The sequence below is a fragment of the Sorex araneus genome, chromosome 3 (assembly GCF_027595985.1).
Source record: "Sorex araneus isolate mSorAra2 chromosome 3, mSorAra2.pri, whole genome shotgun sequence".
Classification (NCBI taxonomy): Eukaryota; Metazoa; Chordata; class Mammalia; order Eulipotyphla; family Soricidae; genus Sorex; species Sorex araneus.
The window spans coordinates 26221-53098 of NC_073304.1; the positions used below are offsets into that span (position 1 = coordinate 26221).

The window sequence follows — 26878 nt, forward strand, 5'->3', positions numbered from 1 at the left end:
ATTGTTGGTTTTGGCTTTTTGTTCATTTGGTTTAGGTTTGAGAGCCAGACCCAGTGATGCTCAAGGGTTCTTCCTGGAGCTGTACTTGGGAATTATTCTTGAGGGTGCTCATGGGACCACATGGAATATAGGGGATCGAACCTGGGTTGGCCGTGTGCAAGGCAAGTGCCCTACCACTGCACTATGTCTCAGCCCCTGTTGGTTTGGTTGTTACTGACAATTTGGGTATACTTCTGGTTCTGTGCTCAGGGGTCACACCTGGTGGGGGATGGAAAACCATGTGAAGGGAAGGGAATCAAGCTGATGAACCACACGCAGGGGAGGATCCTTCCCCCTCTGATGAGGAAGAGCAGAGATGAGCAGACACAGGAGCTCCCCTCACTGGCATGACATGTATCAGGGCCCTGTGATCTGGCCATTCTGCCTTAACTCCCGATTCTATCTTAACCCTTGCTTCCCAAAACAGTGACAACTGTGAGTGATTCAGTGGATTCCTTTTGTCTCGATAGTGGGACCAACTCTTAAAATGTACTTTAGGGGCTGGAGTGATAGCACAGCGGGTAGGGCGTTTGCCTTGCACGCGGCCGACCCGGGTTCGATTCCCAGCATCCCATATGGTCCCCTGAGCACCGCCAGGGGTAATTCCTGAGTGCAGAGCCAGGAGTGACCCTTGTGCATCGCCGGGTGTGACCCAAAAAGCAAAAAAAAAAAAAAAAAAAAATGTACTTTAAATACACTGTAAAAACCATTTACGCTTTTATGTGTCACATTATATCACAAAATGGAAGTAATATTGTACAGATTAGAGAATTTATATTAAAATAAACATTAAAGAACATCAAATAGGTTTTCACTTAATAATTGCATACTGGAATAGCAGAGTTTCTGATACTTTTCATGGTCACCTGCACCCCCAGAACCCCTCACCTGCCCTGGAGTCCTCCCTTCTCTCTACAAGTTCAAAGAGAACTTTTTATAGAGAAGGAGGACATGCAAATAAGACTCTCCACAGTGATGAAAACAGCCTGGGCCAGCCTCAGCTCTGGGAGAGGAGTCAGTTCAGGGGTTCCCAGGGGCTCCATCCTGACTCACACAGAACCAACATGGTGTGTGGGCTGAGCTGGCTTCTCCTGGTGGCTGTGTTAGGAGGTAACTCCTGGGCGACAGAGACACGGAGCATGGAAGAGATGGGAGAGCAGATCCTCTGTGAGGAGAGTTTCCTGACCAGGATGTCTTTGTGTTTACAGGGGTCCAGTGTGAGGGGCAGCTGGTGGAGTCTGGGGGAGACTTGGGAGACCTGGGCGGTCCCTGAGACTCTCCTGTGCAACCTCTGGATTCACCTTTAGTGACCACTGGATGTACTGGACCCACCAGGCTCCAGGAAAGGGCCTAGAATGAATTTCACACATTAGTTATGATGGTGGTTTTGCAAATATGCCCACGCTGTGAAGGGCCGATTCACCATCTCCAGAGACAACAGCAAGAACACGCTCTCTCTGCAAATGAGCAGCCTGAGGAGGAGGACACGGCCCTGTACTACTGTGCCACAGACACAGTGAGGGGAAGGCTCTGTGAGCCCAGACACAAACCACCTGCAGGAGGAAGCAGGGTGAGCTTCAGGGGCGCAGGCCCCCAGGAGGCTCTGAGGACTCACCCCTGAGGAAATGTTGCTCATAACCAGATGATGTTGCGTGAACATTCGTGCGGTTGGAGGTGCTGAGATAAGGAATGCAGAAGAAATATGTCTCATGGAGGTCCAAGGCTCATTCTGGCTCTTGGCAAAGGCAGAGGGCCTCGTGGATCTCCTTTTATTGATCATGGTAACTCTAAAGGGCGCAATACAGTGACATCACCAAAGGCATCAAAAGAAGTTACAAGAAGAACTTGAGGCAGTAGAACATATTGTTTCCTTGTACCTGTAGGCCTGTATCCTCTGCCTCCTCTGGAAAGAAGATACAAACCAAAACTAAAGCCTTTCTTGGGCTACAGTCACCTGGATTTACATCCCAAAGACTAGGCTGGGCCAGAGCCTGCATTTTGCAATCTCAAAGGTCAGGCCTGGCTAACACCGGAGATCTGCATGTCAAAGACCAGCCAGGCTTCTGTGAGAGAAGGAAAACTGCTCTTTTCAATATACTGAAATTATTTTCTGAAGGCAGCTTGAAGGGGAAAAATGTTCCTGTCTGTAGTACAGTCTATGTGGGCTCGCCCTGGTAGTTCAGTCTATCCCCAACAAGATGAAGCATCCTTTAGGAAGCTCTGCATGGAAGTGATTGAAATCTTGATAATAATAATAAAGTCACTAACAGCAAAAAAAAAAAAAAGATGAAGCATCTTTCTGTGGAGATCAGGACTGACCTGCCCCTCAGCTCTCAGAAGACCCCACCAGCACCATGTCCTGTGGATTGTGGCTCTGAGTCTTCCATCCCCACTGTGGGTGGGAGAGAGTTTGTCTCACTCTCTGCATCATGATGGAAGTTTCTGCTGATAGGACCATGACTTCCCTGGGGCCTGAGTAGCTCATTATCCTCTTGTAGAAATTAAAATGACCCTGTAGAGATTATCATGGTCTCCTGGTAGGAGTCACTTCATCACAAAGAGAAATCCTGGTGTCCACTCAGCCGTGTGCTGGCTCCTTCCTTCTGCTCTCAGACACACACTCTGTGCCCACTGACCTCTCTGACCTCTACCCTCTGCCCTGCACGCAGGCAGCCTCTACCTGCTCATCCTGTACTGGCAGTCCTGCTCTCTGGGATGGGCTGACCTTGTCCCCTCATCTGCTCTTGAGATGGACATTCAAGGTTTCCCATTCCCTCGGCCCGCCTCGGCCGCTGTAGTGGAGAAACCAGCCGCTGTGGCAGGGGCACTCTGAAGCCTCCACACTGAGACAAGAGGCAGATCCCATGGGAACGCCCCTCCCGCCCCTCACCATAGCAGCCCTGGGTGAGTCCTGACAGGGTTCCCTCAGGGAGGCACCTCTCCTCAGGGCCTCTCCTCAGGGCATCTGACTCTCTCAGGACTCGGTTCCTCACACTGAGTCTCCAACAGTCACTCAGGGCCGTGAGCCCAGACTCAGACTGCTCAGTAGAACACTGAGAACGTAGACTGTGCTCATCGGTAGCTTTCTTAGTCTCATTTCTCAAACTGCAAGTCAGACTGCTTTGATGGCACTGCTCATAGAATCTTAAAACCTCTCTTTTATTGTTGATTGCTGATGTGTTTTCCAGACTACTGGAAAGAGTGAGAGCAATGAGATGCATGAGGCGGGTGTGTGGAAGCACCCAGCGGCAAGGCTGTGTCTGAACACAGCCAGAATCTCCGAGTCTCACCACACAGAACCCACTGAGCCGCCCTGCCCTGAGCTTCTGGAGGCCAGTGCATCTGCCACAGTCCATTGACCTCACTCTCCACTCACTCCGCCCAAGTGGTAATTGGGGATTTGAATTTCAATTTTTACCCTCTAACAATGGCTGACCCTCTGAAGCTGTTCTTCTGTTCTGGTGACCTTTCAAAGTCACCATTTAACAACAAACACACCACTGTCACTGTCACTGTCATCCTATTGCTCATCCATTTGCTCGAGCGGGCACCAGTAAGGTCTCCATTGTGAGACTTGTTACTGTTTTTGGCATATTCAATATGCCACGGGTAGCTTGCCAGGCTCTGCCACTAAGTCGGCCACCAGTAAGTCTGATTAAATTGAAAGTGATATGGTGGTTCAATGTCAGTGACAAAGACCGAGACTGTTTCTTCCTGTGAATCACTTTCTCACCCTGGGACCAAATGACTAAATGAGGATAAAATTGGGGAAACTGGGAGACTGTGACTGTGGCGGCTCGAGGGCTGCCCTGCAGGGGGCGCTCACACCCACTCAGAAGAGGTGCAGCCCAGGAGCAGGAGCACAGGGCCGGGAGGGTTTCTCACCCAGGGTCCCGGTTTCCTGTTGGAACAGCAACAGAAACGCTCTGATGACCGGTCAGCAGGATCGTGTGCCCAGAGCGGGTTTCTGTCTAATGCCTGAGTCACTGTGAGAACTGACCTACTCAGGGCAGCCAAGACAGTATTAATGACAGTTTCTGTTCTACAAGTCAGGACCCTCACCCGCAGGACAGCGGACAGCTGCATGTGCGTGTGAGTGGCCACTGCTGCCCACAACCAGACAAGCTGATCTCCCCTGCAGGGCAGGCCTGGGGTCTCTGTGCCTCTCTGGTGGGTCCCATGAGGACGTCCCTGGGGCTTGTTCCTCAGTGGGTGGAGTTCTGCATACACAGAGCTCAGGGGGTCAGAGCTCTGACCTGTCCACACCAGGGTGAGGACTTGACCCTCCTCCCACGAGATCTGGACCCTGCCCCTTCCTACTCCTCTTAGATCAGGCCTGGGGTTCAGCTGTGATTCATCCTCCCTAGGAATATGCAAAGGGCCGGGGGCTAGTGGGTGAGACACAAAGAGTGGACCCTCACCCCACCCACACACACCCCTGAGAGCTCAGCCCTCACCTAGCCTTGCCCAGACAACCCCCTTCCTGGGAGGCCCTTGATTGTTGTCATGACTTTCCACACTATGTGCTGAACGTGACAAGTGTAGACAGGACAGGCGTGCTGAGCCGTGGAGGAGATGTGCCCAGAGCTGAGTCCTGGGAGTGCCCCTGCCCCGGCCCGCTCCTCATACCCCGAGAGCAGCCTGAGGTGTCTGATTCCTGGGACACTTCGGGTGCAGGGAGCCCCAGTGGGAGATTCACACACACACCCAGAGCTCTGCCTGCGCGCCTGGAGTTTCACTTCTGCCTCCGTCCAGAAATCAGTGTCTGAGACGAAGGCCAGGGGGCCGGCGGGCTGTCTGTACTGGCAGGAGGGGCCGGCCGGTGTCTGCAGACATGGGGCCTCAGGTTCCAGCCTTAAAGCCTCACAGCAGATGCCAGCAAGGAAAAGAAATTCAAAAAATCCAGTTTATAAAGTAGGTCAAATGATCGCTATTTTTTTTAAAAATTTTATTTTATTTTATTAAATCACCGTGTGGAAGATTACAATGCTTTCGGGCTTAGGTCTCAGTTATACAATGCTGAAACAACCATCCCTTCACCAGTGCCCATATACCACCACCAAAAAAAAAAAAACGCACAGTACACCTCCCATCCCGCCCCCCCACCCCCTACCTTGTAACTGATAAGTTTCATTTTACATTCTGTTTACTTTGGTTACATTCAATATTTCAACACAACCCTCACTATTGTTGTTAGGAGTACCCCACTAGATTCAGACCTACTGTGAAGACAAATAAGGTCGCAAATAAGGTTTTGAATTTCTGTGCTTTAACACTAAGTCCAGGGAGATTTCTTCCAGATATTGGATCATTGCAGGCTTGAAAACCCAATCTGTGGTCGTCTTAATATGGCGGCCACCGCGCCCTTCATCCCCGGAGAGAAAGAGGCGAGAGAGAGAAATACCTTTCCCCTCCCGGGCGGGCACGGGGCCGAGGCTTAGTTCTCAGGCTGGAGACATTCTGCGGCGAGGAGTTGCTCACACCGAAAGAGGTTTTGCTGGGTCTGGATTCACACTTGTACAGCTGCGGAGAGGCCGCACATGTGTGCGGCCCCCAGGCAAATGATCGCTATTTGAGGATAGCATGACAATATACAAAGACCCTAAAGAGTACACAAAATCTCCTAGAAACAACTAGGAAAATAATTTTGACACAAAAGTGGAGAACCTAAAAGAAATGGATAAATTTTTGGACTTGCATTGCCTTCCAAGGCCAGTAACTACCAAGGACATCAACAATGAAAATAGTTAATTGACCCTGCTGGTGGGATCAGTGATAGAACCTTGTATGTCGAAAACCCAACTATGAATAACTTTGTAATACATGGTGCTTAAACTCGGCCCCGTGCCCGCCCAGGAGGGGAAAGGTATTTCTCTCTCTCGCCTCTTTCTCTCCGGGGATGAAGGGCGCGGTGGCCGCCATATTAAGACAACCACAGATTGGTTTTTCAAGCCTGCAATTATCTAATATCTGGAAGAAATCTCTCTGGACTTCTTGTTAAAGTACAGAAATTCAAAACCGCGCGCGCGACCTTATTTGTCTTCACAGTAGGTCTGAATCTAGTGGGGTACTCCTAACAACAATAGTGAGGGTTGTGTTGAAATATTGAATGTAACCAAAGTAAACAGAATGTAAAATGAAACTTATCAGTTACAAGGTAGGGGGTGGGGGGGCGGGATGGGAGGTGTACTGTGTGGGTTGTTTTTTTTTTTGGTGGTGGTATATGGGCACTGATGAAGGGATGGTTGTTTCAGCATTGTATAACTGAGACCTAAGCCCGAAAGCATTGTAATCTTCCACACGGTGATTTAATAAAATAAAATAAAATTTAAAAAAAAATACATGGTGCTTAAAAAAAATTAAATGTTGGGGGAAAAAAGAACTCAAAAATGGTAATACCAAAGTCTCCCTAGGCTGGATCTAGCAAGTTTTTCAAAATCTTTTTTTGTTTTTGTTTTTGGGTCATACCTGGTGATGCACAGGGGTTACTCCTGGCTCTTCACTCAGGAAGTACCCCTGGCGGTGCTCAGGGGACCATATGGGATGCTGGGATTAGAACCCGGGTCGGCCACGTGCAAGGCAAACGCCCTACCTGCTGTGCTATTGCTCCAGCCCCAAGTTTTTCAAAATCTTGAAGGAAATCATACTATTAGTCTTTTCAGTTTCTTCCAGAAAGTCGAAGAAACAGGATTCACTACACACACACACACACACACACACACACACACACACAAGAAAAACCTAGTTTCGATGAGGTAAAAATTATCCAGAAGGCTGCTCTCCACAGGTTTGGATGAGCCTCACCTACAAGGGAACCTGCAGAAAAACCCAGGTATGCAGACCCGTGACTGAGATCTCCAAGCTTGCCTGGATCGAGACTGGGTCTCCTCCCCTAGCTCCCCAGTTTTCCAGTAGTTTGGCAGTCACACCCACAAACTGCACTCCCCCATGCCATATAATCTCATCAGTGGTCAAGATCCAGAGACTAACTATGAAATAAAGATCCCAAAAGAGAGCAACACAGAACATCTGGAGCACATAGCCGCAATTGTGGCCATGTGACCTTTTATACTCTAGCCCACTGATGTACCAAAAGTAGCACACATCTGTTTGGGTTTAACATAGATGCTTGTAATCTCTTATACAGCTCCAGGATGAAATACAACAATCTTCACACACTTTCGTGTTAAGGTGGTGGGAAGGTGCATGGTGGTGGTATTGTTGTTTGAATATTATCTGTAATGGACTATTGTGAACAACTTTATAAAAATAAAACTAAATTTAAAAATTATCCAGATGTCAAAAGCAGACACGGCACTGGAAAAAAAAAAGAAAATAATATTATATATCCCTGATAAGTATAGACACAAAGATCCTACACAAAATATTAACAGAATCAAACAAAAAAATCAGAAAGAGCATATACTGCTAGAATTTATCCTGGGGATTTAACTATGGCTTAATATAATTAACAAAATACACCATATCAATACAAAGAAACATAAAAATCATTTAATTGTATCAGTAGATGCAGAGAAAACATTTGACAAGATCCACCATCTATTCATAATAAAATTCTCAATAAAAATGAGAATAGAAGGAACTTTCTTCAAAGTGGTTAAAGTCATTTTCCATGAACCTATGGACATAGAACAAATGCTTTTAAAAAGTTTTATTGACTATTTTTGGGGAGTCACACCTGTCAATGCTCAGAGGTTACTCCTGTCTCTGCACTCAGGAATTACTCCTGGTTGTGTTAGGGGGGACATACAGGATGCCCAGGATTGAACCTGGTTTGGCTGCATGCAAGGCAAACACTTTACTCGCTGTACTATCACTCTGGCCCCTGCTTTTGAAATTTTTATAGAGAGATAAAACCCCCTGAATAGCCAATGCAATCCAAGGAACCACCAGCTTTAATCCATACTCTAGAGCCTTAGGAACCAACATGTGTGGGACTGGAATAAAGACCTAAATAATGAACTAAAGACCTGAATTCATCAATTATGGAAACCTAGGCAGGACCCCTCATGACACTGAATCTAGAGGCATCTTCAATGACAGAATGCCACCGGACAAAGTAACAAAAGCAGAGATTAACAAATGGGACCACATCAAACTCAGAGGCCTCTGCAGAGCAAATGAAACAAGGAGTGTCAGGCCTGCTCCCCAGGTCTGGATCGGATCCCGCCTGTGGAGACAAGAGGCCTTCGAGCTTCCCGCTTGGCTCCATCATGGTAGTGGAATAAAGACAGACCCACAGATTAATGAAACAGCGTTCAATATCCTGACACGTACCTTCAACTATATGATCACTTAATCTTTGATAAGGAACAAGAAACATGAAGGGGAACAAGGAACGTCTTTTCAAAAAATGGTGCTGTGAAAACTGGGCACCTACATGCAAAAAAAAAAAAAGAGAGAGAGAGAGAGATCCAGATCAGTCTCGAAAGAAAACGGCCCCTATGCTCCTTAAAGACTATGATCAGGAAGGTCTACTAACCCATTTTGGCACCCAGTGGCTTCTTATAGAAATGCATTTTCTATACTGTGAACTGAGCTAAAATATCAGAAATCCAAAACCACGAGGCTGCGAGCTCGTATAATCTTCATTCTCAGCAATGGAAAACAAATTATCAAATGATGCCTTTTCAGCAGGTTTGATTGTTGGGGGAAAATTCCAAATAATAATAGTGAGTTCTCTGTTGAAATATTGAAAGTATTCAAAGTATAGATAGAATAAAGTGAAGATCATTAACCACTCAGGTGGGGGGGGCGTGTGGGAGGGGGTATATTGGAGTTCTTGGTGGTGGAACATGTGCACTGGTGAAGGGATGGGGGTTTGATCATTATATGACTGAGACTTAAACTTGAAAGCTTTATAACTTTTTTCACGGTGATTCAATAAAATAAAAATTTAAAAAAAAGAGCTCAGACCTCTAATGTCAGGCAGAAAAGTAAGATAAAATGGAATAAGACCTCAGGGCTTTTTTAATTCATGCTATGGCAAGACTCTCAGTACTATATCTTGAATAAGAGTGCAAGATTGGCATCCTTGTCTTGTCCCCAATCTTAGAAGAAAGGCTTTTTTATTTTTTCTTTTTGGGTCACACCTGGTGAAGCTCAGGGGTTACTCCTGGCTTTATGCTCAGGAATCACTCCTGGCGGTGCTCAGGGGACCATATGGGATGCTGGGAATTGAACCCGGGTCAGCTGCGTGCAAAGCAAGCACCCTACCCCTTATGCTATTGCTCCAGCCCCAGGCTTTTGGTGTTTTTATCCTCCCATGAGAGTGCCTTGCCCACGCATGTGGCTGTCTTCCCAGGGGGCCCTCGGAGGGGGTGGACTCCAGCTTCCCTCCCCACCCAGAGCAGAGCTCCCTCGGCCGAAGACCTCCGGAGCCTAGCCACAGCCATGCTCAAGGCCCCTCTCCACACGTTCAGACAAGCTTCACGCATGAAGGGACTGGCAGAGGAATCCAGGTGTATGGGACCTGGGGCTGAGACCTCCAAGCCTGCTCGGATCAGGACTGGGCCTCTTCCACCCAGATTTCCCATTTTCCAGTAGCTAGCCTATCACACCCAGGGACTCCCCCCCAGAGCCATTTAATCCCACCAACAGCCAACATCCAGAGACTATAAAACCAAGCTCCTGGAAGCAATATCTTATAGCATACTTCTCCCTCTGGGAGAACCTGGCAAGCTACCAAGAGTTTACTGCCCACAGGGAGAGCCTCACAAACTCCCCGTGGTATATTCATATGCCAAAACCAGTAACAATGCTGGGTCTCATTCCCCTGACCCTGAAAGAGCCTCCAATGCCGCATGGTTGGGAAGGATGAGTAAAGAGAGGCTTTTAAAAATCTCAGGACTAGGACGAATGGAGACGTTACTGAGACCACTTGAGAAATTCGACGATCAATGGGATGATGATGATGAGGATGAGGATGAGGATGAGGATGATGAGGAGGATGATGATGATGATGAGGAGGAGGAGGAGGATGATGATGATGATCCTCCCATTGAGAATAATGCTAATGCTTGCTACGTGTAGGATAACGCTGGTTTATCCTTTCTCCCTGGTCCAGGGAGCTTAGGTTTATTAGGTTACACCCATCACAGTGTACCCAAGACACTCCCATTCCTCTGTGTTTATTGGAATATTGCTCTAAACACTTTAGGTTTAACATTGGTATGTCCTTTCTCCCTGGCCAAAGGAACCTTAGGTTTACTGAGTAATACCCATCACAATGCTCCCGTGGCACTCCCATTCCTCTGTGTGCCTCTGTAACCTCTTCTCTGTGCTTTGCTTCCCCAACCAGTCAATCACCTTTATCCCCCAACCAAACTCTGTTAACTTGTAAGGTCAGATCCTTCTAAGGACACTTGATTTGTATTTGTAAGTGCATCACTTGTATCATTTGTCTTCCTGTTGATCTTCGATTTGCTTGAGCGGGAGCCAGTAACGTCTCCATTTGTCCCTGTCACGTGCTAGTGTAGCCCAATAATATCTGCTCACTCCAGGGAGGAAGTGCCTCAAACCGTTCATTCAGGGTTTTAACGAAGAAGTCTGACCATCTCATTGGTGGGCGGCCACTCGGTCTTTTGAGGTCCCATGGAATCCAGTTGGTAACAGCTCAAGTCCAGCAGTCATCTCTGAATCGCATTACATTTCTGGCCCATCTGATTTTTGACGCGTTGGCAAACGAGACAGCGCCCCTGATTCTTGACTGTCGATGGAGGTCAGAACTTTGGATTCCTTCTCTCACTTGAGTGAGACATGATACTCCCAGCATAGCTCTTTCAATTCCCCTTTGGGATACCCGAATAGCTTTCTCATCCTCTTTGCATAGGGCCCAGCTCTCTGAGGTGTACGTTAGTGCAGGAAGAATGGTGGAATCGAAAAGATGTGCCCGGAGTTGGAGATCCATCATCCTCTTAAACACTTCTTCGACGTTCTTGAAGGCTTTCCACGCTGCTCTCTTCCTCCTGCGCAGTTCTGGCGCCAAGTCATTCTTCATGTTGAATTCTTGACCCAGGTACACATAGCTGCTGCATTCGGAGATGTTCGTTCCATTGAGAGCAAATGAAGCGTCAGGGACTAATTCGTTTTTCATGAGCATCGTCTTGTTGGGGTTCAGCTGCAGTCCAACCTTTCCATACACGCGGTTGAAGTTGGCCAGCATTTGTGCCGCTTGGCTAATGTTTGGCATTATGAGAACAATGTCATCAGCGAAGCAGAGGTGGTGTAGTTGCCGACTGCCTATCTTCACTCCCATTCCTTCCCATTCGTCGTCACATGACGTTCTCAGGGGTGGCACTGAAGAGTTTCGGTGAAATGGTATGCCCTGCTGAATCCCTCTCTTTACATCAATGATCACTGATCACTTTCTTATAGATCCTGGTGGTGAATCCATAATACAGCTCATGGAGGATCTTGATATACTGAGTTTGAACGCCCTGTTTGGCTAGGGCTTTGATGACCACTTCAGTCTCAACAGAATCAAAGGCCTTCTTTAAGTCAATGAACATTAGTCAGAGCGGCATCTTGAACTCTCGCGAAACTTCAATGAGTTTGGTCACTTATTTGTAAGTGTAATATTGCTTTTCTCTTCTCCTTATGTCCTTTGCATAGTTACTTCAGAGCAATGTTCTTTTTATATAGACATAGGAAGATAGTGCTATGCTTTTGTAACTTGGAAGTTAATTGATTCCAAATAATATTCACTCCTGGGCATGTTTTCTCGATTTACGTCTCAGTTGCCCTTAGTTCCTAGCACCCCAAAAGCAGGGTCCCGATGAGGAACTGGATGGACCTAGGGCAAGCTGTGAGTTACCCTGGCATCGAAACAGGCTAGGCCAAGTGCCCCACGTGCCATAATACTTAACTGTAAGTTAAGAGCACGGCCGTAAACAAATTTTGTCATGATCCAATGAATAACAATGGAATCAGGACCCTACTAGGGTTAGGAAAGATTAATCCAGCCTGAGCACTGTAGTCTGAGATCTATAGCAAGATGTCCCCAGGAGAGTCACCCTACAAACTTAATGTATCTCTTACTGTGTCTATACAAAATGACTAATATTATGAACTAGAATATGAAAGTTTAAATGGTTGTTGGACTAAGGAAAGGAGAAACGCACCCCTAGATGGTATTTTGCCCTTAGGCAGGTCTTGCTGGATGAGAGTTTGTCCTAGGAGAACTTCCCAGAGGGAAGGTCATCTTTTGATTGTTTGACCACACCTATGTGTAATTGTTACCCCAACCCCTCATGGTTTGGGGAGATAACTAAGGCTGTAGGAGTGGGAAGATGTGCAGAGAGGGAATCAAGGAGAATCGTGGAGAGAAGAATCAAGGAGAATCAGGGGGAGGAGAATCTTGTCTCCAGACAAGATGGGAATAAACTGCCACTGATACCAACCAGCCTGGCCCTTGTTTCCTGTTTTGTCCACCCATTGCCATCGGCTGTCTCAGGGTGGGGGAAGCAGCCCATGACCACCAAGAGAGCACCACGGGTTTTCTATTCATTTTTGAATACACACTGTGGGCTTGTGGTAGATGGCTTTGACTATATTAAGGAAAGTTCCTTCAACTTCCATTTTGTTGAGTTTTTCATCATGAATGGATGCTGGTTCTTGTCATGTTTTTTCTGCATCTATTGATTTGACCATCTTCCAGCTGCTTGCCGGAGAGAGTCTCTTGCCCGCATGCCTGGCTATCTTCCCCGGGGCCCCTTGAAGGGGATGGGCTCCAGCTTCCCTCCCCACCCCGAGCAGAGCTCCCAGCGACCGAAGACCACCGGAACCTAGCTACAGCCATGCCCGAGGCCCCTCTCCACACGTTCAGACAGGCCTCACGCATGAAGGTACCGGCAGAGGAACCCAGGTGTGTGTAATTCCATCAACGACCAATATCCAGAGACTTAAAAGCAAGCTCCCAGAAGCGGTATCTTGTAGCCTACTTCTCCCTCTGGGAGAAACTGGCAAGCTTCTGAGAGTTTCCTGCCCACATGGGACAGCCTTGCAAGCTCCCCATTCATATGCTAAATCCAGTAACAAGCTGGATCTCATTCCCCTGACCCTGAAAGAGTCTCCACTGCGACATGGTTGGGAGGTCCAAGTCGAGAGAGACTTCTAAGATCTCAGGGAAAGGACGCTCGAGAAATTGACGATTAATGCGGATTTTGTGATTCGTGATTCGCTATTGATTTGATCATATAGTTTTAATCTTTTGCTTTTATTGATATTGTGAATTATATTGACTTACTTGCAAATGTTACACTATCCTTGCATTCCTGGAATGAATCCTACTTGGCAATGGTTCATGACCTTTTTGATCAGTCTTTTTATTCTATCTGCTACTATTTTGTTGAGAATCTTTGCATCTCATCTGTGTTCATCAGCGATATCAGCCCATTATTTTCTCTCTCTCCCTCTTTCTCCCCCTCTCTCTCTCCTTCTTTCTCACTCTTTCCACCTCTCTCTCTCTCTCTCTCTCTCTCTCTATCTCTATCTCTATCTTTTGTGGTGTCTCTGTCTGCTTTTGGAATCAAAGTAATATTTTCCTCATAGAAACTATTTGTTTATGTTTCATCAATTTTCTGAAAAGGATTGGCAGTAGGTCCTTTTTAAAGGTTTGGAATATTTCATTAGTGAATCCATCTGGGCTGGGGCTTTTGTTTTGGGCAGACTTTTTGACTACCATTTAAGTTTCCATGATAATGACAAGGGTGTAGGTGGGGGGAACTGGGAACATTGATGGTGGGAAATGTACATTAGTAAAAGGACAGGTGCTAGAACATTGTATGACTGAAACCCAATAATGAGCAACTTTGTAACTGTGTATCTCATAGTGATTCACTGTCACTGTCATCCCGTTGCTCATCGATTTGTTCGAGTGGGCACCAGTAACGTCTCTCATTGAGAGACTTATTGTTACTGTTTTTGGCATATCCAATATGCACGGGTAGCTGGCCAGGCTCTGCCACGCGGGCTCGATACTCTCGGTAGCTTGCCAGGCTCTCTGAGAAGGGCAGAGGAATCAAACTCAGGTCAGCCACGTAAAAGGTGAACGCCCAACCACTGTGCTAGCACTCCAGCCCCATAGTGATTCAATTGGGAAAAAACCTCAATATCAGACCTGAATCTATAAGGTACATGGAAGAAAATGTAGACAGAATCTCTAGGACATTGAAGTTAAAGACGCCTTCAAAGATGAACCACTGACCAAGCAAATGGAAGCAAAGATAAATAGGACTACATCAGACTAAGAAGCTTTTGCACCTCAAAAGAAAGTGACCAAGCTACAAAGACAGCCCAGATACCAAGATACAAAGATAGGAATGGGTAAAATTATTCACCCAATACCCATCTGATAAGGGGCTAATATCAAAGATATAAAAGGCACTGGTAGAGTTTTACCACAGAAAATAAAAATCCATCAAAAAATGGGGAGAAGAAATTAACAGAAACTTCCTCACAGAAGAAATACAACTGGTCAAAAGGCACATGGGAAAATGCTCTACGTCACTAATAAGGGAGATGCATATCAAAACAGTGAGGCATCATCTCACATCACAGAGACTGGCACACATTAAAAAGAACAAAACAACCATTGCTGGTGCGGATATGGGGAGAAAGGGACTCTCCCTCACTGTTGGTGGGAATGTCATCTGGTCCAGCCTTTTTGGAAGATAATACGGGCATTTCTCTAAAAACTAGAAATTGAGGGGCCGGGGCGATGGCACAGCGGGTAGGGCGTTTGCTTTGCACGCGGCCGACCCGGGTTCGATCCCCGGCATCCCATATGGTCTCCCAAGCACCGCCAGGAGTAATTCCTGAGTGCAAAGCCAGGAGTAACCCCTGAGCATCGCTGGGTGTGACCCAAAAAGCAAAAAAAAAAAAAAAAAAAACTAGAAATTGAGCTTCCATACCACCAAGCAATACCACTTCTGGAAATATACCCCAGGTGCCAAAAAACACAGCAGAAATGCCATCTGCACTTATATGTTCATTGCAGCACTGTTCACAAAGCCAGTATCTGGAAACAACCCTAGTGCCCAAGAATAGATAGAAACTATGGCACATCTACACTACGGAATACTATGCAGCTGTCAGAAAAGATGAAGTCATGAAGTTTGCTTAGAAGTGGCTAAACATGGGGGCTGGAGTGATAGCATAGCGAGTAGGGCGTTTGCCTTGCATGCGGCCGACCTGGGTTCAAATTCCAGCATCCCATATGGTCCCCTGAGCACCGCCAGGAGTAATTCCTGAGTGCAGAGCCAGGAGTAACCCCTGTGCATTGCCAGGTATGACCCAAAAAACAAACAAAAAAAAAACAAAAACAAAAAAGAAGTGGATAAACATGGAGAGTATCATGCTGAGTGAAGTGAGTCAGAAGGAGAGGGACAGCTATAGAATGACTGCACTCATTTGTAGGATATTAAAAAAGAAAAAAATGGTATGAGACTAATATAGAAGGAGAGCAGAAAAAATGACCAGGAGAACTGGTCCCATGGTTAGAAGCTTGCCACAAGGTGCGGGGGGGAGCAGTTAGGATAGAGAAGGGTCCACTATGACAGTGATAGAAGTGATCACTCTGGATAAGAACTACGTGCTGAAAGTAGGTAAAGGACCAAACATGATAACCTTTCAGTAAAATATTGCAAACCATAATGTCCAAAAGGAAAGAGAGAGAGAATGTGTGTGTGTGTGTGTGTGTGTGTGTGAGAGAGAGAGAGAGAGAGAGAGAGAGAAGAAAATTGCCATAAAGGCAGGTTGTGGGGAGAGGTGGTGGGAGAGAAACTGGAGACATTGGTGATGGAAAATGTACACTGGTGAAGGGGTGGGTGTTGGAACATTTTATGACTGAAACCCAACCAAGAATAACTTTGAAATTGTGTATATGACAGGGATTCAATTTAACAAAAAACAAGATACATAAAAACAGATTTCCATGTCAGCACAGCATATTTTTAGAAATCTTGAAAATAACAATTCATCGTTTAATTTTGTTATTCACTTGTGAGAAATAAAATTAACTGAAAGGACCTAGAGTTAAAAGACACTTCAGGGGCTGGAGAGAGAGAACAGTGGGTAGGGCCTTGCACTAGGCCGACAGGTTTGATTCCAGCACCCCAAAAGATCTCCTGAGCACTGCTAGGAGTAATTCCTAAGTACAAAGTCAGGAGTAACCCCTGAGCATCACAAGGTATAACCCAAAATCTGAAAATAAAATAAAATAAAAGACACTGCACACAGAAAAATATATTGGCCCCCAACTTATCTGACCAAGATATATAAAATAGCTGTAAAGCTAAACAGGATAAAAACAATTGACCCCATTTTAAAAAATGAGGGAGAGAGAAGAACAGAAACTTCCTCAAAGAAGACATACCAATATCATTATGAAAAAAATTCTCTGCATCACATCATCAGAAAAATGCAAATAAAAACAGCAATGATACATAACTTCACACCAGTGAGATTGGCACACATCACAAAGAACAGGACCAACCAGGGCTGGTGTGAGTGTGGGGGAGGAGCCCTCACCCACCGCTGCTGGCAATGCCAGTGATTAAACTGTTTTGGACACTCCTCATGATCCAGCAATCCTACTTCTTGGCTCAAAAATTTTGTTCAGAGCGTGTAAATGTTCCTTTTTGGCAGGGCTTACCGTGGGGGGAAACTCCAAACAACAGTACTGAGTTTTTTGTTGAAGGGTAAAAGATTATAGCGATAGAATTTTAGGCAGAATTTTCCCTGGACTTTATATAGAAACCCAAAACCGTGCGGCCTCGGCAGCCTAATGTCATCTAATCATCAGCAATATGAAATGGTTCCTTTGTAATGGGTTGGACTTTGGGGGGACCATAATAGGGTTAAAGTTTGTAGCGATGTGTAATTTCTGGCTGTACTTTCCCTGGACTTGATACAGAAATTCAAAGCCGCGAGGCCGCTGCCATGGCCGCGCAACCTATTGTCATTTAATCATCACCAATATGAAATGGTTCCTTTTTAGCGGGTCGGACTTTGGTGGGAAATCCTAACAAGAATAGTAAGTCTTTTGCTGAAATATTGAAGGCTACCAAAGTGGTAGCCATCTCTATAGACTGAACTAAGCCATATCCCCACGCCGGCTGAGAAGAAATATCCTTCTTTCTCGGGAAGAAACGCGGCGTGGCGTTAACCATAGTATGATGTCCATTAAGCTGACACGGACCTGGTGGCGTGGAAACGGGATACAAAGGAATAAATTATTATGTACTTGGAACAGCGGGATGCTGGTGGAATCTCGAGCCGGGGCCGATACCAGCGTATTACTTTTGGTTTCAGAAACTGCTTGCAGACATTCTACCAGACTATCAACTAAGCCAGAGCCCCACGCCGGCTGATGACGGGAAATAACCATCTTTTTTGGTTTGTTTTCCCTTTGTCAGGCAGTGTGGTGATTACTAAACAGGCGTGATCTCGGTGGCTCGGGACGAGGGGGGAAAAAAAAATAGAAAAGTTATGTAACAAACAGCGGGACTTAATATCTCTACATTCTCAGCAATGGAGAGCCATCAAATGCTTCCTTGACAGTGGGACTGTCTTTTCTTTTTTGGGGGGAAACCCTAGCAACAATAGTGAGTTATGTGTTGAAACATAACTGTAACCAAGATAAAGCTTAAACGAAGTGAAACTTATCACTTACAAGGGCGGGGACTGGGGGGTCGGGAGGGGGCAGGAGGTATAATGGGGTGGTTGGTGATGGAATATGGGCACGGGTGAAGGGAAGGGTGTTTGAGTATTGTATAACTGACATAATCCTGAGAACTATGTAACCCTCCACATGGTGATTCAATAAAATTTAAATTAAAAAAAAAATTTGTTCAGAGGGGCTGGAGCGATAGCACAGCAGGTAGTGCGTTTGCCTTGCACGCGGCCGACCCCGGTTCTAATCCCAGCATCCTATATGGTCCCCTGAGCACCGCCAGGGGTAATTCCTGAGTGAAGAGCCAGGAGTAACCTCTGTGCATCGCCGGGTGTGACCCAAAAACCAAAAAAAAAAAAATTTGTTCGGAAAAGAAATGTATGCTCCATTGTTTACTGTAGTACTATTCACAATAGGCAAAATATTCAACGACCCAAGCGTCCAAGAAAAGGTGACTGAATAAGGAAACTATAACATATATATACATAATATGTAACAATGATTTTTTGATATGTACTTTTAAATGTGAAATATATGCACACAATGGAATACAACTCAGCTCTAAGGAAAGATAAGGGGCTGGAGCGATATAGCCCAACAGGTAGTCTCAGTTCAAATAGTGTGGGCACGTGCAACACGTGCATTTGGTGGCAGAGAACCACGCCCCGCCGCTGGCCCACAGTGACAGAAGGACAAACGAGGGAACAAGGGAACAAGGGAACGGAGGAACAGGGGTCAAAGGCTGGTTGGTAGTCAGGACCGTTTATTTTTCCTTTATCCCATTTTCTCTTATAGCGTCATATAGAATCATGAAGGGTGGAATAAACACAGGTGGGAGCTGGAGCGATAGCACAGCGGTAGGGCGTTCGCCTTGCATACAGTCGACCCATGTTTGATTCCTCCACCCCTCTCGGAGAGACCGGCAAGCTACCGAGAGTATCCCGCCCGCACAGCAGAGCCTGGTAAGCTACCCGTGGTGTATTCGATATGCCAAAAAACAGTAACAATAAGTCTCATAATCAGACATTACTGGTGCCTGCTCGAGCAAATCGATGAGCAATGGGATGACAGTGACAGTGACCGTGGGCTTGAACGTTACCATAACAACAGAGGTAAAGCCATTCCTTCAGGGGAAGTTCTAGGGCATTAACTAAAGGACAAAATCTCATCTGAGGGTTCAGGACTCCAGATTACCAGGAGATCCGCTCAAGGGCAGGACTCCATCCAGGGCATATTGCTCTTTCCTTTCCTCAGCTAGTATCTATTTAAATAATCATACTGAATACTAATATTTCTGGCCATTTTGTATGAACACAGTAAGAGAGATATTAAGCTTAAAGAGCGGCTCTTCTTGGGGACATCTTGCTATATATCCCAGACCACAGCCTCAAGACAGGTTAGTCTTTCCTAACCCTAGCAGGGTCCTTATTTAGTCATTTCTTTTTGGGGACATGACAGAGTTTGTTCCAAGACCATGCTCTTAACTTATTTTACTACTTATGGCACTAAGCTTGTCCCTTTTCAATGCCAGGGTAGCTTATGGCTTGCCCTGGATCTATTCAAATCCTTTGCTGGGACCCTCCTTTTGTGGGTGTTAGGGAGCAAGGGTAACTGAGGCTTAAGTCAAGTAAATATGACGAATGTCCAGGAGCAAATATTATTCAATTAATTCCCATGTTACAAAAGCACAGCATCAACTGTCTTCCTGTGTCTGTACAAAAAGGACATTGTAAGCCATGCAAAGGACATAAAGGAAAGAGAAAAGCAATACAGGGCTTTTAGTACCTGATAGAATTGGGTGTGCCTCGGGAGCACTGTGGTGGGAGTCCTGAGGGAGAAGCAAGGACAAACCAACGTTATCCAACAGGGGAGGGCACATACCTTACATGTGGCCACCCAGGAATGATCCCCATAACCCATATGGTCCCTTGAGCCCAGCCACGAGTGATCCGTGAGTGCAGAGCCCAGAGTAAGCCCTGACTACCTCTGGGGTGACCCCAAAGATGATGTTAATGCTGATGATGAAATCGTCCAACTGGCTTCTGCAGGGTGGGTCTGGAGAGGATCATGCTGAGTGAAGTCAGCCAGGGAGGGGCGGACACAGAATGATGTCTCATGTGTGGCATATAAAGACACATGGTAAGGAACACGATGCCAGAGGCAGCAGAGCCCGAGATCTGGTCTGAGATCTGAGCTTGCTGGGTGGGGGCAGGCGTGGGGGCGCTCTGGGGGAGGCCATGGTGTCGGAACATTGTTTACATGAAGCCCAGCCACTAACAGTACTGGAAATCACGTGCCTAAAATCAAAATGAAATAATTAAGACAGTTAAGGGAGCCAGAGGCGAGGGAGTCTGGCCGAGTGTCCTAAGCAAAATCGATGGAGCCCTTGTCCAAGAGGGAAACCGTGCCTGGGAGAGGCAGCTCGAGGCCACTCACCGCCCGCCGGCTGCCCTGCTCCTCCGGCGGGCTGCCCAGCTGGCCAGGCGCCGGGAGAGCAGTGGCCGCACGGCTGGCCTGACTCATTCGCTTCTGCCCACCACACCCCGCCCAGGCAGGGCTGAGGCTGAGAACCTGCGAACACCCCGCGCACCACTCGCCTCCAGCGTGGGTCTGTCCCCGTCACAACGACGGCTCTGCTCACCTGTCCCAGGGCTGCTCTTGCCACATTCCGGGCCACTCTGGGGTCCCCATGCAGCAGGCCAGGAAGAACTGACCCTCTCCCCTCTACAGCCGCCGGGCAGACAGTCAGGCGGAGCCCAGAGGAATCTACAGAGGACAAGGGGGCTCGGACTGAGGCCTGCGGGTCTCGGGAAGCTGCTGGAGCATGAGGCAGAGCACTGTGCCAGGCGGAGAGTCCGGCCGCACTGCCCCCGCCAGAGTCTAGAGGGAAGAGACAGCGGGGACGGCTGGGGGCCCGGTGCAGGAGGAGCAGAGTGACCAAGTCCATCCCGGAGGGGCCGGAGAATGTGCCTCTGAGCACTGTGACTGCACTGATGTGCCGGTGCACAGGGCCCCCCACTCTGCTGAGGTCAAGCCCGGGGGCTCCCCAACAAAGCGCCCTCTGTGACCTCAGCCCTCGGGGGACAGGACACACCCGAAGCAGCCACTGGCCACTTGGGGCAGCCCTTTGCTCTCAGTCAGCACCTCTCTCCCTGGCAGAGTGGCGTCTGGCACCGCATGGCTGAGACCCGGCCCCCTGGCCCTGCTCACTGGCAGGTGTCCCTGGGCCTGGGCATGAGGCTGGCAGAGGGCCAGAGCCCCCCGTGCGCCCCCCTCCTGCTGCTTGTGCTCTGGGTGGCGCTGGCTCCGGCCCGGTGTTCTCCAGGCCGGCCCTCCTGGCGCTACGTGTCCTCGGAGGTGGTTGTCCCTCGGAAGGAGTTGTACCAAGGCACGGGGGTCCCCGTACCTGGGTGGCTCTCCTACAGCCTGCGTTTTGGGGGCCAGAGGCACGTGATCCGCATGAGGCGCAAAACCCTGTTCGTGCCCGGCCCGCTGCTGCTGCTGACGCAGGATGACCACGGCCGCTTGCAGGCGGACTACCCCTTCATCCCGGCCGACTGCTACTACCTGGGCTACCTGGAGGAGACCCCGCTGTCCATGGTCACTCTGGACACGTGCTACGGGGGCCTGAACGGCATCATGAAGCTGGACGACCTCACCTACGAGATCAAGCCCCTCAAGGACTCCCGGAGGTTCGAGCACGTGGTCTCCCAGCTGGAGGCCGACGCCCAGGCCACGGGGCCCGCGTCCCCGCCGGGAGACAGGGAGGACCTGGAGCCGCTGCTGCCGAGGCGAGTCAGTGGGTACCCCAGGCCGTCGGCCCAGCTGTACGCCGCCCACCAGGGCCACATCCGAGGCCTCTTCATGAGCTCTTTCTCCACGTACTCGCTGTTCCGGAACGTGACGGAGTGCGCCAAGTTCCTGGTCCGAATAGGCAGTTTGATAGACACCTTTCTGCGTGGCATTGACCTGCGGGTCTACGTCTACATCTTGCTTATCTTTAACACTAAAGATCCGGCCCTGATGAGTGATTACCGGGTGCCGGGAGGCGCGTTTCACACCTACTATAGGTATTACATATATTTGGAACTCCTTCCCGACGCGGGTTTTATAGTGATAACAGGAGGGCCGTTAGACCATGATTTTTCACCAAGTGCACGTGCTATTTGTAATGATGACAGTCTGGTCATGCTTGGTCACGGGGACAGACACTTCCTACTGCTTTCCATCACGGCGACCAACCACCTGGGCAGAGTCATTGGTCTGTATTACGACACTCCAGAGTGCGTCTGTCAGAGGAGAAGCACTTGCCTCATGTACAGGTACCCTGAGGTGACAGACTCCTTCAGTAACTGCTCCTTTGCACACGTGGGCACCCTCTTTTACAACTCGTATGGCAAGTGTATGTTCAGCAGCATCGTACCTTACCCAAACAGAACCCGGACACCGGATCGCTGTGGAAATCGGGCAGTGGGCCCCGGGGAGGAGTGTGACTGTGGCTCGCTCAAAGAGTGCTCCCTTGATGCATGCTGCACGACCGAGTGCCAACTCTCACCCGGAACCCAGTGCCACAGGGGTGACTGCTGTGAGCATTGCATGCACACCCCCGCCGGCAGCCTCTGCAGACCCATCATGAATATATGTGATCTTCCCGAGTACTGCCTGGGCACGCACCACACCTGCCCCGATAACACTTACGTCCAGGATGGGACCCCATGCTCCGAGGAGAGTTACTGCTTCCAGGGGAACTGCACTGACCGCACCATGCAGTGCCAGGAGATCTTCGGTCAGTCTGCCAGGAACGGTGAAAACTGCTACATAATTAATGCACTCGGCTTTCGATATGGACACTGCGGTAGGAACCCTGAAAACCGGATCCCTAAGAAATGTGACTGGGCAGATGTGCAGTGTGGAAGACTGCAATGCACCAATGTCACCAATATTCCCCAGCTGCAGGAGCACGTTGGATTCCACCAGTCTCTGGTCAGAGGGGATACAACGTCCCTGTGTTTCGGGCTGGACGAGCACCGTGCAACAGTGACAGCTGATGTCGGCCAAGTGAGGAACGGAGCCCCCTGTTCCAGAGGAAAGTTCTGCCTTAATAACAAATGTGACGGAGTGATCAGGGAATTAACCTATGACTGTACTCCTGAAAAATGCAACCATCGGGGAATCTGTAACAATCACAAGAGCTGCCATTGCCGGGCTGGCTGGAAGCCCCCAAAATGCATAGCTCCAGGGTCCGGGGGGAGTAAGGAGAGCGGACAACCTCGATTCCGAAAGGTGCTTGATGTACCAAACACAACAAAACTGACAGAGCTTAGAATTATCTTTTGTCGTTTGTACATGTTTGTAGCTGCTCTTCTTCTTGGCGTGGCTGCAAACTCAAAAACTATCCTGGCTGAAGACATAAAAGATGAAAATGAAGCCAAAGAGGCCCCTGGGAAAAATGTGGCCAATCCAACACAGAAACAGTGAAGATGGTGTCCCCATTTCTAGAAGTCTAGGTGGGCACAGAAGACCCCGCGTAATGTACGGAGTGAGAGGCAAAATAAACCTTGTAGACCATCCCCTGGTGTCCACCACATGCAGTCCAGGCGCTTGAGTGCCCAAGCTAGATGGGCCTGCAGTAGCCCAGGGAACTGCTGAGAGGTCCCTGGCTCTGTCCCCGCTCAGAAAGCTGCTCTCTGGCCTGCCAGGGGTCTGGATCTCGGAGGGCCACCTGGTGCCTGGAGCACACGGTCCCTGCAGCTGAATCTGGAGCTAGAGGATGACCCACTACCCATGGCACCCGGTGGGCCCGCCTGTTCTCAGGTAACTAGATGATGTGCCTGGTGGGTCCCCTGGTCTCGGGTAACTAGATGGTGACCCACTACCCATGGCACCTGGGGAGCCCGCCTGTTCTCAGGTAACTAGATGATGCGCCTGGTGGGTCCCCTGCTCTCACACAACTGCTTGATGCGCCACTTCCCATGGCGCCCGCCGGGCCCCCTGCTCTCAGGTAACCAAGGTTGAAAGACCCAGAGTTCTGTGTGTTGCTACTGTTAAGGCCAGGGGGCAGAGACATGCAGACCCTGAATTGTCAAGTCACCGTGCCAGGTTGGGGCGGGGGGATGGTGCCAGTAGGGCAGGGAGTCGCCTGGGGCTATGCTGGACAGGTGCAGGACGGGAAGGGAAGTGTGTATGTGCGAGGCTCCAGGCCTGACCCACTACAGGGAGGGGGCCTGATGTCCACAGGGTGTGACCTGCCCCTGCGACAAAACGGAGCATCACAGGCCCGGGTGCAAAGCTCCATCGGCCTCCGTAGACTCAGAGCCCACGGGCGGAGAATCCAGGGCCCAGGCCCTGTGCTCCAGGGCAAGCCTCCTGTCACTTTTCCCAAGATATCTGTAGGACTGACAGAGGACACAGCCCCCCAGAAGATTCACGAGGCACCCCCTGGGCCCCACGCCAGGGCCCCCTGCATTAGGGCCATGAGGGGTGACAGGCTGGGGCTCGAGCAATCTACCAGGAGCAGGCAAGAGAGGGATGTCAGTGCACCCAGCTGAGGGGCCACAGGTCCCTGCTGTGTCCAGGGGAAGAGGCCCTGCCTTATCCAGTCTCGCAGGACGGGGTGAGAGAGGGAAGGAGGGAGGGGGAGAAAAAGGGACAGGTGTAGAGCAAAAGTAAGGATCAAACTGGCAAACCCGAGCCAGGGAGATGGTACTGCGGGTCGGGCACTTGCCTGCATGAGATCAGCCCCGGTTTGATCCCTGGCACATCCGGTCCCCCGGCAGGCACATCAAGGAGAGACGTCTGAGCACAGAGCCAGGGATGGGAGCATCAATGGGTGTGACCAATAAAAGAACATATCTCAAGATAGCAATGACTACTCACATCAAGCCCACAGCCCACAATACAAACAGCCTTCGGAGAGCAGGCCCAGGGCTGGGTGTCCTCCCTCTCCACTTACCTGCAAGACAGTCTGGAAGTGCCACAGCAATCAGGCAGGAAAAAGGAAGTAAAAGGGATCCTAACTGGAAAAGAAGCTAAACTATCACACCTTTGCAGATGACATAATAGCATGTGCACACACACACAGAAAAATCCTAAATATTATACAAAAAAAAAACACTTAGAAATAGCAAATGAGTGCAGAAAACTAGCAAGCTTCAGAATCAATACACACAAAAATATCTGTTGCATTTCCGTGTGCAAGTAAAGAACTAGAAGAGATAAAAAGCCCCACTCAGGGCTGGAAGGATGCTACAGAGGTAGGTCATTTGCCTTGCACATGGTCAACCTGGGTTTGAATCCAGCACCCCATATGGTTCCCTGAGCCTGGCTGGAGTAGTCCCTGAGTGCAGAGCCCTGAGCACCATGGAATGTGGTCCAAGAAACACAGAACTGATAACCCTATTGGTAACAGTGTCCAAAAACATCAGATACATCAGAATCAACTAAGGATGTGAAAGACCTCTGTGTTTTTCTGTATTTTTTTCTATTGTGTCTTGCTGTCTCCTGGAAGCCCTAAGTTCTGCAAAGCACTGAGCCTTATATTCCTCTCAGGCGGGCCCAAGTGTGCACTGCAGTGCCCCACTGTTACCCGCTCTTCACACACACTCTCGGGTAAAGACTGAAGGTGGCGGGAGAGTGGTCTCGAGTCAGGGCGGTCTGGGCGCCCAGGCTGCAGAAGGGGCTTCTCAACCTGCAGTATCAGACGGGGAGCTCCAGGGAAGTGCTGCTACTGCCGCGTCAAGGTAGAGCACGATGCTCAATACCAGCACTGCAGGTTGTTCCCACTCACCCAGTCTCCTGCCGTCCCACGCTGACTATCTCACCACCAAGGACGGCTTTGACATTTCCAGAGGTACGACTGGTGCACTTGAGGCTCCTGGACACTTTTGAATGGGGCTGTCCTCATGCTGATTATTCAAAAGGAGGGAGCAGTCCCAATGGGGAAGATGTCTGGCAGGAAAGCCAAGAGATGCTTGATCTCTGTCAAGAGCAGGAAACAGGAAATGCGAGGGCAAAAAAAGATGGAATCCCGGTCTTGACCTTCCCCTTCATGAAGGTCACGGCAGATGGCAGGTTCAAAAGACAGACTGGAGCCTTTTACATTTCTGTTGCCACCTGGATGACAACAGACAGCAGGGTCTTTGTGGCACCTGTGCCCTGTGACTGCCCTGGGCCGGGCCCAGGGGTCCCAGTGGCCACCATCTGGCAGCTGGTGCGATGGAACAGCGACCAACCATGTGTCACGGTGCCCAGCAGTGGCCACTGGGCTGACTCCTAAGGGACGGACCGCACTGGCCAGCACCACCGCCGAGCCAGCCCGGGGCTCACCTCCTGGGGGCTGCTCCTCGCTGCAGCACCAGGCTGACCTCACAAACAGCTGTTCCCAGCTGCCATGCCAGGGGCTGTCTGCTCCCAGGCACTCTCCCACGTGGTGAGGCTCGCACTGACCCTTGGGGCCCCTTTGTGCTCACTGTCCTCTCCTGTCCGGTGGAGACAGAGTCTGCTGCCCACAGTGGGGAGCTCCCTGGAGTCCGAGTCTGTCAGGTGTGGGGGATGGAGGCTCTGGGTCTGTGCCCAGGAGTGGACTCTCAGCTGCCATCCTGTGGGGGCCAGGGGGCGGGTCATGCCACTGGGGGTCACCTCAGGTTAGACATTCCCAGTCTGGGCCAGGGTCTGTCCCACCTTTACTGGGTTTAGTAAGTCCCAAGACTCTTTACAACTCAGTGAGTTTAAATTCAAATCTCAATTCTAGATTTGGGCAGTTCTTTTGTCCGTCCGTTTTTGTTTTTACAAAACGAACACCTTGGTGCTGAACGCCCCACTCCACACTGTCAGCCCAGGTGGTGAGCCTGTGTGGGCATCTCTGGGCACAGCTGAGGGTGCAGTTGGGTCGGGGTCACCATGCGGGGGGTGGGGGGTGGACAGCTGTCCCCTGCTCCGGTCAGCAGCAGCCCACCCTATCCGACTCAGCACAATCCAAGTCTTCCCAACCTAGCAAAGCTGATGCCACATCAAACCTTTGCATGCTGCTCCCCCACCTCTAGTTGGCACTGGGCACAGCCCCAGCTCGCCAGTCCCCTTCCTCCCTCCCCGACCCAGAGGACGGTCCTTGGCTCAGTCTTGCCTGAGAGTCTCCCTGGGGGACAC

At 49.3% G+C, this 26878-nt stretch overlaps 1 protein-coding gene across 1 annotated transcript in view; it reads right to left on the reverse strand.

The window, feature by feature from the left end:
* Nucleotides 1-7213: 7213 nt before the first annotated feature.
* The window catches only part of TEDC1 (tubulin epsilon and delta complex 1), a 57832-nt gene continuing 38167 nt past the window's right edge, over nt 7214-26878 (reverse strand). The window contains exons 8-9 of the transcript XR_008629195.1: nt 8338-8436; nt 7214-7356 (exon numbers count right to left, since the gene is read on the reverse strand). The gene's annotated coding sequence lies outside the window, so the exon portion shown is untranslated. The remainder of the gene's footprint in view (nt 7357-8337; nt 8437-26878) is intronic.